This window comes from Bos indicus, chromosome 22 (genome assembly GCF_029378745.1).
Source record: "Bos indicus isolate NIAB-ARS_2022 breed Sahiwal x Tharparkar chromosome 22, NIAB-ARS_B.indTharparkar_mat_pri_1.0, whole genome shotgun sequence".
Lineage (NCBI taxonomy): Eukaryota > Metazoa > Chordata > Mammalia > Artiodactyla > Bovidae > Bos > Bos indicus.
The window spans coordinates 53153992-53171707 of NC_091781.1; the positions used below are offsets into that span (position 1 = coordinate 53153992).

The window sequence follows — 17716 nt, forward strand, 5'->3', positions numbered from 1 at the left end:
ATGCTAAGCTTGAAACTTAGGATTCTTTTCAGCTCTGTCCCTTCCCCAAATTAGGCAGGACTATGCCCCCAGGTCAGTAGGAAGTAACCAGAGCGGTTTATCAACCCATTCTCTCAAAAAGTTGGGGAAAATTGAAACAAAGGGAACTAAAATTGAGTTTCCTTACCAAGTTTATGATTAACCTCTCAATCTAAAACTTTGTTCCCTTTCTTGTTCTCTGTCATCAAGACTGAGGAATCTAAAGCTTTATTTCCTTTTCTGTTCTCAGTCCTCAAGACTGAGGAGTATCAAAGAAAAAGGGAGGTTAAACAAGCCTCTGTGTCCTTGAAATAAAATGCTGACTAAAGAAAGTGCTGCACTGAATAGGCCAGTAAATTTGGAAAACTCAGCAGTGGCCACAGGACTGGAAAAGGTCAGTTTTCATTCCAATCCCAAAGAAAGGCAATGCCAAAGGATGTTCAAGCTACTGCACAATTGCATTCATATCACATGCTAGTAAAGTAATGCTCAAAATTCTCCAAGCCAGGCTTCAGCAATACGTGAACCGTGAACTTCCAGATGTTCAAGCTGGTATTAGGAAAGGCAGAGGAACCAGAGATCAAATTGCCAACATCCGCTGGATCATCGAAAAACCAAAAGAGTTCCAGAAAAGCATCTATTTCTACTTTATTGACTATGCCAAAACCTTTGACTGTGTGGATCACATAAACTGTGGAAAATTCTGAAAGAGATGGGAATACCAGACCACCTGACCTGCCTCTTGAGAAACCTGTATGCAGGTCAGGGAGCAAGAGTTAGAACTGGACATGGAACAACGGACTGGTTCCAGATGGGGAAAGGAGTACGTCAAGGCTGTATATTGTCACCTTATTTAACTTATATGCAGAATACATCATGAGAAACGCGGGGCTGGAAGAAGCACAAGCTGGAATCAAGATTGCCAGGAGAAATATCAATAACCTCAGATATGCAGATGACACCACCCTTATGGCAGAAAGTGAAGAGGAACTAAAAAGCCTCTTGATGAAAGTGAAAGAGGAGAGTGAAAAAGTTGGCTTAAAGCTCAACATTCAGAAAATGAAGATCATGGCATCTGGTCCCATCACTTCATGGCAAATAGATGGGGGGAAACAGTGGAAACAGTGTCAGACTTTATTTTGGGGGGCTCCAAAATCACTGTAGATGGTGACTGCAGCCATGAAATTAAAAGACACTTACTCCTTGGAAGGAAAGTTATGACCAACCTAGATAGCATATTAAAAAGCAGAGACATTACTGTGCCAACAAAGGTCCATTTAGTCAAGGCTATGGTTTTTCCAGTAGTCGTGTGAGAAGTTGGACTGTGAAGAAAGCTGGGCACCAAAGAATTGATGCTTTTGAACTGTGGTGTTGGAGAAGACTCTTGAGAGTCCCTTGGACAGCAAGGAGATCCAACCAGTCCATCCTTAAGCAGATCAGTCCTGAGTGTTCATTGGAAGGACTGATGCTGAAGCTGAAACTCCAATACTTTGGCTACTCAATGCGAGGAGCTGACTCATTTGAAAAGACCCTGATGCTGGGAAAGTTTGAAGGCAGGAGGAGAAGGGAACGACAGAGGATGAGATGGTTGGATGGCATCACCGACTCAATGGAGATGAGTTTGAGTAGACTCCGGGAGTTGGTGATGGACAGGGAGGCCTGGCATGCTGTGGTCCATGGGGTCACAAAGAGTCGGACATGACTGAGCGACTGAACTGAACTGAAAGAGTTAATGACCAACATTAATGATCAACAAAGAGTTAATGATCTTCAATGTGAAGATGTAGAAATGAAAAATGACTGTTGAACTGGGGAACTGGTAACAGTTTAGACTATCATTCTACAACATAGCAGATCACCAAACTCACAGTTCACTGGTAAGAACATGGACCCTAGACTGGCTGAAACCAGAAGGGTGAAGACGCTTGAAACTTCACTTTGTTGCCAACCACTAATCATCTACAAGCTGCTTACTCCCTGCTCCTTGAACACTGTACAAATTCTCACTACCCCCTCCAGAAGCTTCCCACAGTCTTGAGGGCATTAGCATGTTGTGACCTGCTTTGCCTGGCAAAGCAATAAAATCTCTTTTCTACTTCACCCAAAACTCTACCTCTGTGTTTCCCTTTGGCACCAGTGAACAGAGGCCATTTTGGCAACACAACCCCTGGTCCTCTGCCTACTTCTCTGATAGACTCCAACTCACTGTCTATAGTCTCAGATTAAGTGTAGGTGTCTCTGCAGAGCACTCTGGACCCCTCCCACCTTCCTCTGGTGCATCTTTTGAACCCAAGGAGATGTCTTCCCCACTAGACTGTGACCTTCTAGACAAGACTGTCTCATACTGGGATGTGCGAAGAAATCCTTGGGGAGGCTAGTAAAAAATGCAGATACTCCTCTGTAGGCCTAGGGATGCAAATACAGACGCATGAGAGTCTGTATTTCTGATAAGCACTCAGGTTTTACCATCACACTTTAAAGGGCAAGGGTCTAGCCAGGATTCTCAGACTCTAGGACCAATAAGAAGCATGTGGAAGACTTGTTCAACCATATCTTCTGGATCCAACACCCCCACATCCTGAGATTCTGCAGGTCAGAGGATGGCGTCTGATAATCTTCATTACCACCAAGCTCCCAGACAATGTCTGCTGTAGCCAGCCCACAGATCTGACTTGAGTTAACACTAGATCCAGGCATTGCCTAACTCATATTTGACTGTGTGGATCACAATAAACGGTGGCAAATTCTGAAAGAGATGGGAATACCAGACTACCTGACCTGCCTCTTGAGAAATCTGTATGCAGATCAGGAAGCAACAATTAGAACTGGACATGGAACAATAGACTGGTTCCAAATAGGAAAAGGAGTATGTCAAGGCTGTATATTGTCACCCTGCTTATTTAACTTATATGCAGAGTACATCATGAGAAACGCTGGACTGGAAGAAACACAAGCTGGAATCAAGATTGCCGGGAGAATATTAATAACTTCAGAAATGCAGATGACACCACCCTTATGGCAGAAAGTGAAGAGGAACTAAAAAGCCTCTTGATGAAAGTGAAAGAGGAGAGTGAAAAAGTTGGTTTAAAGCTCAACATTCAGAAAACGAAGATCATGGCATCCGGTCCCATCACTTCATGGGAAATAGATAAACAGTGAAAACAGTGTCAGACTTTATTTTTTTGGACTCCAAAATCACTGCAGATGGTGACTGCAGCCATGAAATTAAAAGACGCTTACTCCTTGGAAGGAAAGTTATGACCAACCTAGATAGCATATTCAAAAGCAGAGACAATACTTTGCCAAAAAAGATCCATCTAGTCAAGGCTATGGTTTTTCCTGTGGTCATGTATGGATGTGAGAGTTGGACTGTGAAGAAAGCTGAGCGCCGAAGAATTGATGCTTTTGAACTGTGGTGTTGGAGAAGACTCTTGAGAGTCCCTTGGACTGCAAGGAGATCCAACCAGTCCATTCTGAAGGAGATCAGCCCTGGGATTTCTTTGGAAGGAATGATGCTAAAGCTGAAACTCCAGTACTTTGGCTACCTCATGTGAAAGAGTTGACTCATTGGAAAAGACTCTGATGCTGGGAGGGATTGGGGGCAGCAGGAAAAGGGGACGACAGAGGATGAGATGGCTGGATGGCATCACTGACTCAATGGACGTGAGTCTCAGTGAATTCCAGGAGTTGGTGATGCACAGGGAGGCCTGGCGTGCTGCGATTCATGGGGTCGCAAAGAGTCGGACATGACTGAGCAACTGACTGAACTGAACTGAACAGAGAAAGGGGCATCCCAGATGGTGCTAGTGGTAAAGAACCCACCTGCCAATGCAGGAGACATAAGAAATATGGGTTCCATCCCTTAGTGCAATGGCAACCCACTCCAGTATTCTTATCTGGAGAATCCCCATGGACAGAGGAGGCTGGTGGGCTACAGTCCATAGGGTCGCAAAGAGTCAGACACAACTGAAGCAACTTAGCACACACAACAGGCAAGGAAAGAGGGCATTTGGTAGACATGTGATAAATGAGATGGAAGGGAATGAATACCAGCATGCAGCAACCATGAATTAGAGCTCTCAGAGCAGATAGAGTTGGTGGGTGCATATGTGTACATGTGACGGTCTGCAGCTTAGATCTGAGGTACAAAGAAAGGATCATACTCACCGTCTTCATTCCCTCCTGAGTTCCCGCCTAGCAGTGAGCCAGCACCCAGTGCTTGTAGGTACTGTTTCAGGGAACTGTCACCGGCTGGTTAGCAGCCCTTGGCATCTGCTTTCGTGGGCTCAGTGGCCACGCTCTGGGCTCTATGGACAGGAACCACCCCCAGAGGCCCCTGTATTGAAGTAGGTTGTGGAGAGGAGGAAAGAGGCTGGGAGGAGATACAGTGCTCCCCCTTTGTTCATAGCCTCTCAAATCCTGCCCCCCAGTGTCTGCTTCCTGCTGAGCAGCTCCCTGAGGCAGAAGAACTACAGAGAGGGGCTGATCCCTTCCCTGTCACTGTTGCCTAGCCCTACCCAGGGAGGCCAGGTGGAGGGACTGTCTCCTGGTTTCACTGCCGAGAATCCAGCTCCCAAGTGGATGTTTTCTTACAAAATGGCTGCGAGCTTCCTTGTTTCTAAGAACCAACAGCAGGAAGAGACAGCACTTTTTGTTAGATGTCATCATGCCTGGATGAGCTCAGCCATCTCGTGGCCGTGAGCAGCGCTGATCCGTGTGTGTTAGAAAGATGGTAGTGCCCTGGGTCCTGGATAAACTGCACAGCTGTTGCTAATGTGCTCTCTGGGTATCTGGACTGTAAATTTCTTGCAATTTAGCCATTCAGAAATGCTTACTGTGGGACTCCTGGCAGTCCAGTGTTTAAGAGTCCACCCTCCCCATGCAGGAGGCACAGGTTCCATCCCTGGTGAGGGAACTAAGATCCCACATGTTGCAGACCATGGCCAAAAAATGCTTCTTGAGCACCTGCTGTGTGGGGCTACAGCAGTGGACAAAAGAGGGAACATTCCTCAGGAAGCTGTCATTACATTGAGAGAAACTGGACAACAACTACATATTAAATATATGTAACCCAGAAAGTAATAAGTAAATCTGGGAAGGGGGTCATTGACTTCTAAGGTGGGAGAAGAGGAGATTCAATTTTAATAAGATGGTTAGAGAACACCTCCTGAGAAAGCATTGCACGCGTGTAGAAATGAAGGAGGTGAGGGAGCAGGCTTCCCGGGCATGTGGGGGAGGGGCATCTTGGCAGAGGAAACAGCACGTGCAAGGGCGCTGAGGTGGAAAGGCACCTGGCGTGTTCAGAGGCACCCTGGGAGGCAGTTTAGCTGGAATGGAGTGAGCGAAGGAGAAACTAATAGATGAAGTCAGAGAGGGGAGGAGGGAGGTGGTGAACCGCCTTGCAGGCCAATGTAAGGACTTGGAGGAGGTGTGCCTGACCTGAAGTAACCCTTAAGGAATCCCTCCAGCTGCTGTATTGGAAAGAGACTGTGGTCTTGCTTGGTTTGGACCAAACTGGGGCCAGTGGGTAAAGCAAGAAGGGATTGAAGTCTTTGTATGTTGAAAGTAGAGTCAACAGATTCTGCAAAAAGATTGCAGGTCAGGTTCCAAAGAGTGGATTCAAGTGATACTCCAAGGTTTTGGTGGCTTCCATCGGAAGAATGGAGCTGCCATTTACCTCCAGGTGTGGATGACAGCGACAATAAAATTTGGAGAGAAGATCAGGAATTCTATTTGAAAAGCTTTTGAGAAAACCAGGTGGAGACATTGAGCAGAGTGTTGGGTGTGAGCCTAGATTTGAGGGAGCTGGGCAGGCTGGAGATGTACATTTGGGCCTCTTCAGAGTGGATATGACATTTTCAGCCATGAGAGAGAATAGAGCCATCAAAGGTGTGACTGTAGATTGGGAGGAGAGGGGTTCAAGGACCATGGCCTGGTGCATGCCAGGAAAGAAGCCGGAAGATTGAGCAGAAACCAGCAGCGGGAACTGACAAGGGGCTGCCTGAGAAACGAGGGAAAAGCCAGGAGACCGGGATCCTGCACACACACAGGAAGAGTATCAAGAAGAGGGAGCAACAATGGTTTCAAATGTGCTGAGCTGTCAGGTCCAGTGCAGCCTGAGATCTGACCATTGGATTTAGCCACATGAAGGTCACTGATGACCCTAACGAAATCACTGGGGGCTAGGGGAGAGCAGGTTCTAGAAACTGGGGTGAAGTGGAGTTGGATGCAAATAAAGACAGCTCTTTTGAGTATTGCAAAGAGCTGTGCAGAAATGAATCAGTAATTAGATGAACTTCCCTGGTGGTCCAGTGGCTGAGACTATTTGCTCCCAATGCAGGAGGCCCAGGTTTGATCCCTGGCGAGTGAACTAGATTATGTATGCCACAGCTTACAGATCCTACAATGAAGATCCCATGTGCCACAACTGTGAATCAGCACAGTGGAATAAATAAAATATTTTTAAAAAGAAATGCATCAGTAAATAGAATTGAAAGGGGAATCAAGGGAGACTTTGCTTGCTAACTTGTTTGTTTCTTTACTTATTTGTTTCAGATCAAATAAGAGCTTTGTGTGTATACTGATGGGAATAATCTGGCAGACAGAAAAAAACTGGTGATACTGGAGACGATGACTAGAATGATGCCCTCGTGCTGATGAGAGAGGATGTGATCCCGGGCAGCGTGGACGAGATGGGCTTGGAGCATGGAGAATCCATCCGCATGGCAGGAGGAAGGCAGGTAGAAGGGCCAGAGAAGGGTGGATGGGAAGGGAGGTGGGATATGTAAACAGTCTCTTCTGAGCCTTCTGTCTTCTTGCTGACGTGGGGAACAAGGTCATCAGCTAAGACTGAGGATGATGGAGGTGGTGCTGCAGGTTCAGGGAAAAGGCAGAAAGTGTGCCATAATGTCTAAGACGGGGAAAGCCATTGATGGGCATGAGGGACCCTGTGCATGTGGCCATCAGTAATTTAGGGGGGTCCCCGTCAGTTCCATTGTATGGTTTCCTCCAGCCACGTTCAACTTCACAGTGCCGGTGGGGATTCGGATCTGATCAGGACTGGGTTTGTGCCAGGTGGACACAACCAGATCAGAAAAGAGTGAAGGCGTTGAGGATGTGTGTATGGGAGGGGAGGGACTGTGACGATGGCCCCTGGACTCTAAGGTGGAAGTAAGGGCACGAGGAGGCTGAGGGTCAGGAGAAACTGACACGTCAGTGGTTACACTGGAGTCAAAGCACCACTGGAGCTGAGATGCTCGAGGAGTGAGAAGGAAAGGTGGGCGGGGCGCGAGGGGCTGGGGTGTCAGGACCCGAGAACCCCTGGAGCTGAGACGCTGGAGGAGTGAGAAGTCAAGGTGGGCGGGGTGCAAGGGGCTGGGGTGTCGGGACCCGAGAACCCCTGGAGCTGAGATGCTCGAGGAGTGAGGAGTAAAGGTGGGTGGGGCGCGAGGGGCTGGGGTGTCGGGACCCGAGACAGAAAGGACACAGATGTGGATGATGGTAAAATCCCAGGATTAGGGAGGATCAATGGAGTGAGTGGCTAAGGATGGGGCAAGACAGGCCCATCAGAGGACAGGAATTCCAGGAACCCTGGATGAGGGAGCTAGAGGAAGCTGTGCTTTTGGCAGAAGATAAATATGGCTTCAGAGCCCTTCCATCTCAGTACACACTGGCTTTTACAATGTGACTTTATTTCTTCCCCTGAAAAGGCAGATTCTATTTCCTGACTGCCTTGTCTGTGGCTTGGCTCTGTGACTTGCTGTGAGTGATAGACTGCAGCATAGGTGATCCTCTGTGGCCTCAGAGACTTTTCCTAGAGATGCGTTATAGGTTCTTCTCATGCCTGAGACCGTCATGCATAAAGCCAGTCTGGCCGACTGGAAGACGAGAGCCACGTGGAAAACTGAGGCACTCCAGTCAGCAAGCAGCGCCCACCACCAGATGTGGGAGTGAGGCTACGTGGGAACATCCGCCTAGCTCACAGAATCATAGAACAATCTCCTTGTGATTTTAAGCCCCAAAGTTTTGAGATTGTTTATTAGGCTGTCAAAAAAGAGATGCATGTGAAAAGTGAAATCAAGGATTATTACAAGAGAGCGTTAGAGAGTAGTACCCAACCTGAGCTAACATCCAAGGTTTCTTTTCAGAAAATTGTAGTTTCTACTTATTTATTTATTGGCTGTGCTGGGTCTCCATTGCTGCTCGGGCTTTCCCTTGTGGCAAGTGGGGGCTGCTCTCTTGTTGCAGTGCCTGGGCTTCTCATTGCGACGACCTTGCTCATTCCAGAGCACAGGCTCCAGGGCATGTGGGCTCAGTAGCTGGGGTTCCCAGGGTCTAGAGCACAGGATCAGTAGTCATAGCACACAGGCTTAGTTACTGCGTGGCATGTGGGATCCTCCTGGACCATGGATTGAACTCATGTCCCCTGCACTGGCAGGCAGATTCCTATCCACTGAGCCACCAGGGAAGCCCAGAAAATTATGCTTTCTATTCTTTTTCATTGTTGAGCTATTTTGAGTGGTGCCTTGCTGTTTATTGTCCAGATGTCCAACCTATACGATAAAGTGTGAATAAGGGAAACTCTACCACCACCACCACCACCCCCCACAAAATCTTAAAGCTCTCTGAGCTCCACCACCTGCCTGTCACGAATGACTTCCTGCTATAGAGAGTGGAAGGCTTCATGGAGGAAGCGTCTCTTTGGTGATCCGGGCGGGATGAGAGAGATGTGCATGGACGACAGCACCCTCTTTGACTTTGCAACCTGACCCACACAAGGGGGCAGCTGAGCAGAGCAGAGGGACTACTGGACCGTTCCCTGTGGTTTGGCAGGTTGGGGTTGTAGAATTCTGGCTGGAGGGCCAAGAGAGCCTATGGCATGAGAAAGGGTGGTGGAAAGAGAGCCTGGGGAAGGAAATTAAACAAAGAGGAATGGAGTGGGAGGGTGGGGGAAGAGATGGGGTGATGGGGAGGTGGCAGAGGGCTACTGCCTAGGAGCCACTTGTACACCCCAAAGGCCCTTCTGTCCATCTGTGGGACACTCACCCATTGGGCTTTGGTGTCTGAATGTGACCTGGGACCAGAAGCAACTTCCTTGGCCCTGGAGAGAGCGAGTGTGTCCCAGGATTAGGCAACAGAGAGCACTCCAAGGTCAGGACGCTGCATCCCCTCTCTTGGAAATTAACCTGCTGGTGCAGCTTTTGAATCTGAAAGGTGCGCCTCATTGACAGACAGGATCCCTGCAGCCCAGGAGCCTGGCCTCACCCTTCTTGGTTACACAGAGCATAAGCTTTCTAGGATATTGACATTGCGACAGGAAAGAGAAGCAAAGAGAGGACTGGGTCAGAATCAATTGTCATGGATGAGATGCAAAAAGGAAATCTGTAAGATCAAAGAGAAGGGGCCAGACAGCCGACAGCCATCCAACAGACCTGTACTCTCTCCAGGCGGGAGGCTCTTCATCATAGAGCCGCTCCCTGGGGCTTGTGAGGCAGACTGGGGAGCAGAGAGGGGCGGTGAGCAGTTGCTGGCACAGGCACATAGGGGTGGCAAAGAGAAATGACCCCCTGCCCTTCTAGGGCTAGTAGAGCCAGATTGTTTTGAAGACCCAGAACCCAGGTTTTCTGTTTAAATCCTTCCATTTGCAATCTTTAAAAAAAAAAGAAGAGGAAGACTACTTACTGAGGGCAAGAACTCGATTGCTTCAGAAGCTCCAGAAACATTCACTGCCACCCACCTCACCCTGCTCAACTCCACCCAGCCCCACCACCCAATCCCCTTAAAGCAGAGTCGCCCGAGGAGAAGTACAGCTGAGTGAGCAGGAAAAAACCTTAGAGTGAACTTGGCATTCAGGAACTGGACACCCAGCAGTACAAGAAAGAAGATCTTTGTCCCCTTCTTGTTGTTCTGAAAGCCTGAGACCCGGAGTTCTATCTCCATCATCACACAGGAAACTGACAGCTTCCGACTCACTCAGGACCTTGACCTTGAATTCTTAAAGCATCTAAAAGCTTCAGAAACAAACACTTCGTGGACACAGTCCCCTGAAGCCAGAGTAAGTAGAACTTGTCTCTTCGGTCTTGTCAGTTATTTTTGAAGGCACCGTTGTTTGCATGTGGCCAGATTGGACTGTAGTTCTCCTGTTGCAGGACATGACTTGTTTATCAGTCCGTCTCCACAGAGATGGGGAGTTCTTTGAGAGCCAGTCAAATGCCTAAGTAACCCACCAATGCATGAAAGGCAGTGCTTTGTATAGCAATACTGAGGGTGGATGGATTTATATGAGTGCTCAGATGTAAAATAGGGTGTTGTTTTTGTTTTGAGCTGATTCTTGTTCTTTCTAAAAACAGTATACTTTCTTGTATGATTGCTTGTTGATGACTAATTAAAAAGTCAGCCCACTATTAACACACTTTCTGGCGAAAGCTATTCAAGACACTGACAATTGCCAAATTTCCCCATGTACTCAAAGACCAAACACGGTATAAGAGGAAATTGCAGCAAAAGGATAATACTAATTAGTAAAAGCTTTGCAGATGCAAAGATGATCTGATACTGAGACAATTTCTTAAGAGGCTAGACTCAAGGAGCCCCAGAATCAGGACTGTAGACTGTCTTTGAAGAAAGTAAGATCTCACCCACCAGAAGGTGGACAGCTGGCCAGGTGACCTCCTTGTGGGGGTGGGGGGGCGCAGGGGAGGGCAAGGGGCATCCATTCTGTTCTAAAGAACAGGAAGGTCAGAATTTTGTTCTGAAGAGAAGCGACACAGGGGCTACTTGGAGGCATCTACTTCAGCCTTTCCTCCAGTAGGTCTGGAGGGTCCCAGACTTTCAGGATTAGAAATCCCCAGAAGTTTGCACAGCCGACCACCAGGCTCTGTGCCCCTCACTGACCCTTAAGTCCCCACTCTGGCTCCAGGACAACTCTAGGCTATTCAGACTGAAGGGCATGGATGCACTGGTAAGTGTTTATCAGCTAATTCTCCTGAGAAACGTGCCCTGATTCCTAGTGTTGGCCGATTCCCATATGTAAATATTCCCATTCTGGTTGACTTTGAGTCACCAGCATGCTGGATGCAGAACAGCTGCTCACGGCTGGCTCTTATGAACCAGTAGAAGCCAGCTCCTGCACCCCACCAGGCCTGGGCATCTTCCACCACCACAGACGGCCCTTTGTCTGTCCAGAGGCTTCACCAACTCCCAGGATAAAGGGTGCTGGCGCTGGACCACTGGGGCAACGGCCTGGGGCAGACGTTAGTAGCAGGCTGCAGACGGACTGGCACGTGACATGGCAACATGCTCCTTGGGTCTCGCCTCCGGGGCCTCACTCCAGGCCATCTCCCTTTAGGGACAACATGCCCAGGAGCTGTTTCTGGTGCCCAGCAAGTGGGGAAATAGTGAACTGGCTTGAAGGTGGGAGTGGGTGTGAAGTGACTCTGTTCAGGTGGCCCCTGACAGTGCTGACGCAGTTTGCCTCCACCTTTGCCAGCATTCCCCAGAAACTGGGCTCACGGGCTCAGCCTCGCACCCCTTGCTGTCGGTGCTGCCCCTGCTAACACAGTAAGCCTGAGAGCCCACCCAGAAGTGCTGACTGCCACGTGAAGTTGTCGGCACTGGCAGGGGCAGCAGAAATCAGAAATTGCCAGCACAGCTTGTTTAGTGAGTGGCAGCCTGGGTTTCTCCAGAAAGAGGCTTGACTGGCTGTATGCAAGTTCAGAGATGGAGGAGAGAGCCCTAAGGATGGATTGGGTGGGAAATGACCGCCCCCCAGCCTGGGGGCCCAGGAGCACCTCACCCCCCTGTGCCTTAATCCCCGAATGCCACTGCAGAAATGTGAATTTTGTGAGCAGGAAGCATTCATTAAGCTCTGTGGAAGGAGGAGCACTGGACTCTCAAGATTTTATATGGGAATTATGATGTAGGTACCACTCACTTTACTGATCGATGTTTAGGTCAAATCAGTTAGATTGATGGCAGCATTTTGGAAAGTTCACAGTGCAGTGCAGATGGAAAGGACTGTCAATGTCCATCACTCTCAAGCAGAATTCATTTTCCAGATTAACTACAGACAGACCTGTAGGGAAAGGGGTACATTGGCAAGAATAGATTGAAATCTGGGATATTCCTGGTGGTGCTGGGCCTCAGAGCAGGGCACCTGCAGGGAAGGAAGTCCCCTCGTATTTACTGAGGACCTGATAATATCCAGGGGAAGGCTCAGACATTCCCATACATCAGCCTTGGAAGGTAAGGGTACTTTTCCACGTTATAGGTGAGGAATGAGGCTCAGGGCGGTAGGTTATTTATCCGAGGTCACAGAGCTGGTAGGTTATACAAAAGCTTGTGCTCTTTTGGGGAGGAGTCTTCAATAAGTGATTGGAAAGGATGGAAAGGAGAGCTGAAAAGCAGGGGCTGGGTATTTTCTGCAAAGGCAGGCTATCTAGTGGTTTTTTGTTTGTTTTTGCTTTCTGGCAACCCTCGTTACAAATCTCCTATAATTTATTTTAGGAGAATTCCAGCCTCTGTCTGGTCCCTGTGTGACACTTCCTATCTTGAGGCTGTTTTGAGCCTTTCTTTCCTTGGAGCCCCCTCTTCTCCTTACCAGGTCACCCCACTCCTCCCAGTCTGTGCTTCCCTTTGACTCCTCCTCACAGCTGTCATGAAAGGTCTACAGAGTCACCTGGGTGACTGCAGAGGACTGTGTAACATGGGCCCGGCTGGTGGGGCAGGTCGGCCACCCAGTGTTTCAGCGCCACGGCACTGTTTGTGTTTGGTGAATTTTACACTGCAGGTCATCCTTGGCCCTTCCTACCTAATGACAGTAGTGTCCCCCAGGCTTGGTGACAGGCAAATGCACATTGTCCTGTGCCCTGAGGGCACTGTATCCCTTCTAACTGAGATTCTTTTTCACCTCAAAAGCAAGAAAGATACCTTGCATCTGATGCAGTTCAAGATACGGGTAGTTTAACTCCAACATTAGTGTTTCTATTTAACTTTTTCTATAAAATAAGGTTTATCTAAAAGATTCTTTAAAACTTACAGCTATGACACCAATTCATGTGTTGCAAATGACACATTTTTTTTTTCTTGCCTAGGTAGTAACAGCCTCATCTAGTGTAGCACCGTAGAAATTCTCCAATCATGATGAGCAAAATAGTTAGGGTAAACTTGTAGTTCATATTGAGTACTAGGAGGAATTGTTTTGAATGAGGAATGTAAGTGATCCTTAAGAAAAAACTTTTTGTTGTTATACTGTTTGATTCCTATAATACAATGCTATTAGGTGTGCCCTGAAAGAAAATAAAATGTTTGAAATCCAAAAACAAAGATTTTGGACTCTCAGGCAGGACTGATTTCCTTCCCAGCCTCCTCTGGGGACCCGACAGTTCAGAGTTACTGCCCTGATTGGAGGCAGGAAAGCCAGGGGTTTCAGGAATGGGCCTGAGAGTGGCACGCACCAGGGTTTGAGCTCCAGCTCTTGTTCTCAGCAGCTTTGTGTCCTGACTGCTCAGAAATTGTGTGCCTTCACCTCTAAAATGGGGAATGACCATGGTGCCCCCTCAAGGGCTGTTTATCACTGAGCCCAACACCGAGTCCGTGGGAAGCCCTCGGGAAGCCTTGGTCGTGAACACGCGTGAGGCCTCCCTTGTCCTCCCCTGTCTGCGCTCTCCGTCCTCTGGACGTCTCCTTCAGGGCACTCACTGCCAGAGCACTTGGGTTAGCGATGTGTGCACGCCCTGTTTGTTAGTGTGGTAGACTACAGGCTGCATGAGGGCAGAGGACCTGGGTCTCCCTGGCTCCACAGGGTGTGGTACACAGTACGCACTAGTAAGCAGCTGTCCAGGGGTTAAGGACGTGTACTCACTGCCTTGTTTTTGTTGTCCAGAGCCCACTGCCTCTTACGGCAAATACATACAGAAACATTTCCCTTGACCTGTGGGAGAAGCCAGGATGGAAACTTCAACCACCGCAAAGGACTATGACATGACCACAGAATACGACTATGGGGACACGACCCCATGCCAGAAAGCACAGGAGAGGGCTTTTGGGGCCCAGCTGCTGCCCCCCTTGTACTCGGTGGTGTTTGTCATTGGCCTGGTCGGCAACATCCTGGTGGTCCTGGTGCTATACAAAAGGATAAAAAATATAATCAACATCTGCCTCCTCAACCTGGCCATTTCTGACCTTATCTTCCTCTTCACGCTGCCCTTCTGGATCGACTACAAGGTGAAGGATGACTGGATTTTCGGAGATGCCATACGTGTAAGTTGCTCTTTGGGTTCTTTTTCTTGGGCTTGTACAGCGAGATCTTCTTCATCATCCTGCTGACCATTGACAGGTACCTGACTAACGTCCACCCCCAGTTTAAACGTCAGTGTTGGAACATTACCTCTGGTACTGTCACCAGCATTGTCGTCTGGGTCCTGGCCATCTTGGCTTCTGTCCCCGGCTTGTACTTTTCCAAGACCCAGTGGTGGCTCACCCACTACACCTGCAGTCTTCATTTTCCTCCTGAAAGCCATGGAAGAAAGTGGAAGCAGTTCCTGGCTCTGAAACTGAACATCTTGGGGCTGATATTGCCTCTGTTGGTCATGATTGTCTGCTATGGACATATAAAGATTATAAAGATTATGCTCAGAACTTGGAATAAGAAGGCCAACATAATACATCTGATTTTTGTCATCATGATCACCTTCTTTCTCTTTTGGACGCCCTGCAATCTGACTGTGTTTGTTTCTGCTTTCCAAGATTCCCTGTGTGAGCACTGCAGCCAGCTGGACTTGGCCATTGAAGTGACAGAGGCAATTGCCTATGCACACTGCTGCATGAACCCCATAGTCTATGTCCTTTTCTGCAGGAGGTACCGCAGGGTTCTATGGTACTTGCTCTATCAGCTGACTAAGTGTCCCTGCTTCCTCTACGAGGAGGCAGGAGAGGGTCAACTCCATGTCCATTACACAGGCAAGGAAGAACGCTGTTCTGTGTACAGACTCAGGCCCCTCAGGTCCATCAGGGACAAAGAAACCATAAGCTGCTAACATGCTGACGGGGAGGAGGCAGCTTGGGTCTCCCAGCCAGATTCTGACACCTGACCTGGAATTGTAGCCACATGGGGTTGAGGGAGCTCCAAGGTGTTCTAGACAAAATCACCATTACGGTTGGATTTTTCTCAATGAACTTCTCTTTGGTGGAAAATGAGATGTATAGATGAGATGGTGGAAATGAATAAATGAAGTGGGACATCCCAGAAGACTGGGTCAAAGGATGACAGAGAAAGGCTTGGTACCAAAGAGAAGTTCAGATTGTTGAACAGTAGCATTTGTAAACCAGTCACTGAGCATCTGCTACCCTCACCCCCAAGACCAGTGATCTTGGAGATAGAGATTTCCATAGCTGCCTCCACTCCGAGCAGAGAAGCCAAGCAGGAGCCGGCAGCCACCTCTCACCTCCCTACCCCCACTCCTAGGGCAGCATTTAGGCTCCTGGAAACCCTGAGAAATCTAGAACTCCTGATGGAAGAACTTGACACCTAATAGGAAGTAGGATTGGGGAACTGCTTTTGGCAGTGAAGCTAAGAAAGCCCTTGGATGGAATGTTTATAGTCACTAAAATCAACAAATACAGGCAGCGGGCTAGACACAGACAAAATGTATAAACTGCTGTACTTCTTGAAATTGCCGTGGAGCGGAAGTAGTCATTACTTCCTTTTACCATTCCTGTCTTCTGAATAGTTTTCAGAGTCTCCCTTCCCTGTCAGTTGAGGGATGCAGCAGTAATTTCTGACAGCTTCACTGCAGAAATCATTACCAGGCAGAAGGAGACAGGGTTGATTTTTCTTCCTCTGGACCTCCATCCAGACCTTGTAGCTGTATGGATCAGAGTTCTGGCTGCCACCTTGGACCGATCAGCAGGACAGTGACCTGGTGTGCAGGGTTTGAGGCTGGCAGGGAGGGCAACATCTACCAGGAGGGGTGGGGACTCTGTCAGTGTAGGAAGTCGAGGACCACTTAACTCAAAGAAATGCATTTACCCTAAAGGTCCTTAACATCTGAGCTCTCACCTGAATTAAGATAGGACCTCTTGTCCACCATGCCTTTCTTCCTTTTCCCCTTAGATGTACATTTCTCTAAAAGTGATTTTCCCAGTTATAAAAATTGTTTCCAGAAAAGCTTAAAATCACAAAAGGAGAAAAAAAAACTTCAAAATTATTCATAATCCCTTACCCAGAGGCAGCACCGTACATTCTTTGATGGGTTAATATTTTCTTTTAGTTTTCTCTCTTCTGTACATGTTTTATGTTTACAAATAAGATGAACTTTGACTGTAGTTATTCTTCTACTGTTGTTTTTTTTAAGTAGCAGTATGTGGGGATCACTTTCCCAGGCAATAAATCATTTCAGAGCATTGGTTTGGGGCCCAACACTGAGTTCTTCCACCGGAAGATACCATAATTCACTTTGGGTAAATGACCTACCTAGACATACCTACCTTCCAAGAAGACATACAGATTTCCCAGAAATATATGAGTAAGTGCTCAGCATCACTGATCATCCTGGAAATGTTAAGTCAGAACCAGAGTAGGATATCGCCTCATACCTGTGAGAGTGTCTATTTTGAAATAAACAAGAGATTTCAAGAGTTTTGAGGATGTACGGAAAAGGGAACCTTCGTGCACTGTTGGTGGGAATGTAAACGGGTGCAGTCACTGTGGAAACCAGTATGGAGGCTCCTTAAGAAATTAAAAGTAGAGCTACTGTATGACCTAGCAATTCCGCTTCTGTGTATGTAGTATCAGTTCAGTTCAGTTCAGTCGCTCAGTCGTGTCCGACTCTCTGCGACCCCATGAATTGCATCACGCCAGGCCTCCCTGTCCATCACCAACTCCCGGAGTTCAACGAAATCAAGTCATTATCTCAGTGAAATGTCTTGTTCTCCCATGTTTATTGCAGCATTACTCACAATAGTCTAGGTATGAAAACAGCCTAAGTGTCAGTGGACAAATGAATGGGAAGAATTGAATGACCAAGGCAGAAGTCCTATTCTAAGGTTTTTAATGGGTATTATTTTTTTCATTCCCCTCCCCATTTTTATTGTGGTAGAATACACTCAAAATGTACCCTATTATTGATATTTAAGTTACAGTTAAGTGGTATTAAAAATACATTCTTCTAGTGTCTGTTATTACAATGTTGGCCTTTCCTATGCGCCAATTGATCTCTGAGAATCATGCTCACAGAGGATTCTTGTTAGAAATGTGACTTTCAGGGGCCTGTGTGGACTCTGGAAGGGCACTGGTGACTCTGGGAGATCTTGGTCAGATTCATCATGCACATCGGGGATTTCTCCTGGGGTTTTTCTGGTATCAGGAACATTCTGTCCTCCAGGTTGTAAACCCACATTAACACTTCATTGGTTAAATGAACTCATTTGTCCTTCCAATCTGCTGTGATCCAAGCATTAACATCAGAGGTGACACCAAGTCTGACACCTTCGTCCTCCACTCAGGGATCATCGTGTTATCTAATACAGCATTCCAGCAGAGGATGTGGTGTGGGAGCCCTCAGGGCCTCTCAGACACTGTGTGGAAAACACTCATGGAGATTCACAGGACATTACCGTCTCTAAGAAATACTCAGTGAGGAACAGGTTTAAATATGATTAACCTTCACTCTGCCAATGTAGTTTTAAAGTAGAAAAAAAC

The 17716-nt window shown here is 47.7% G+C and overlaps 1 protein-coding gene and 1 pseudogene across 1 annotated transcript in view; both read left to right on the forward strand.

Moving 5' to 3' along the window:
• Positions 1-9932: 9932 nt before the first annotated feature.
• LOC139178652 (C-C chemokine receptor type 1-like) lies at positions 9933-17187 on the forward strand (annotated as a pseudogene).
• LOC109576397 (C-C chemokine receptor type 1) overlaps positions 9952-17716 on the forward strand; it is a 33463-nt gene continuing 25698 nt past the window's right edge. The window contains exon 1 of the mRNA XM_019985016.2: positions 9952-10072. The gene's annotated coding sequence lies outside the window, so the exon portion shown is untranslated. The remainder of the gene's footprint in view (positions 10073-17716) is intronic.